At 49.9% G+C, this 773-nt stretch overlaps 1 non-coding gene across 1 annotated transcript; it reads left to right on the forward strand.

Annotated features, from left to right (window-relative positions):
* Positions 1-323: 323 nt before the first annotated feature.
* TRNAD-GUC (transfer RNA aspartic acid (anticodon GUC)) lies at positions 324-395 on the forward strand. Its single transcript has one exon. It is a non-coding gene; the product is annotated as a tRNA-Asp (tRNA).
* The last annotated feature ends 378 nt before the right edge of the window (positions 396-773 follow it).

Raw genomic sequence — 773 nt, forward strand, 5'->3', positions numbered from 1 at the left:
CTGCCGGCCTTGGCTGGCCGCCTTTCCTCTCGCAGGTGGTTGTGCTCTTTGCGTTCTTGGGTGGGACGAGCAACTTGTTCATCACTAGAGCGAGCGAGGAGACTATCTTAGCTTTGTGCATCTCAGATCGACTCTCTCTCTCTCTCTAGCTAGCATCAAAACCTAAGGTGAAGTCATGGCATCTTTCGTCGGTCGTTATGGGTGAGAACCAATCATATCATCTTGTGTACACTACAGCAGCGTCTGCCAGCTCGAGAGCAGCTTGTGGGGAAAGGGAGGTAAACACAACGACATTTATGATGCAAAGCCATCATCCATGTCTTGTCGTTGTAGTATAGTGGTGAGTATTCCCGCCTGTCACGCGGGTGACCCGGGTTCGATCCCCGGCAGCGGCGATTCCCTTTTCGACGTTGCAGCTGCGCCCTTTTCGGGTCAATGAGACATCAGGCTTCAAACCTAGGCAGGGTCCCGGAATTCTCAAACGACTTCCCTGTTTTTTTCCGAGTTTCCATGTTACCAAAGGTGAATAATCTTCTACTATTCATATGGTCAAGACTAAAGATATAAGCTCTCTCTCCATAAGATAAATAAGCACCCCAAACCTTTTTAGGCGGTCCATTAAGGTTCGGGGGTCCATGCAACAACGTTCGCCTCCTTCAGTTTGTTGGGCTTCCATGCAACCTTTGCGTGCTTCAGTTTGTTGGGCTTCTGGCGCGACTCGTCTCACAGCGATTTTTCTGGTTCTGGGTCTTCCGAGATGTTCTTCTTCACGT

Source organism: Cibotium barometz, chromosome 52 (assembly GCF_041138505.1).
Source record: "Cibotium barometz isolate CiBa-2024 chromosome 52, ASM4113850v1, whole genome shotgun sequence".
NCBI classification, from domain to species: Eukaryota; Viridiplantae; Streptophyta; class Polypodiopsida; order Cyatheales; family Cibotiaceae; genus Cibotium; species Cibotium barometz.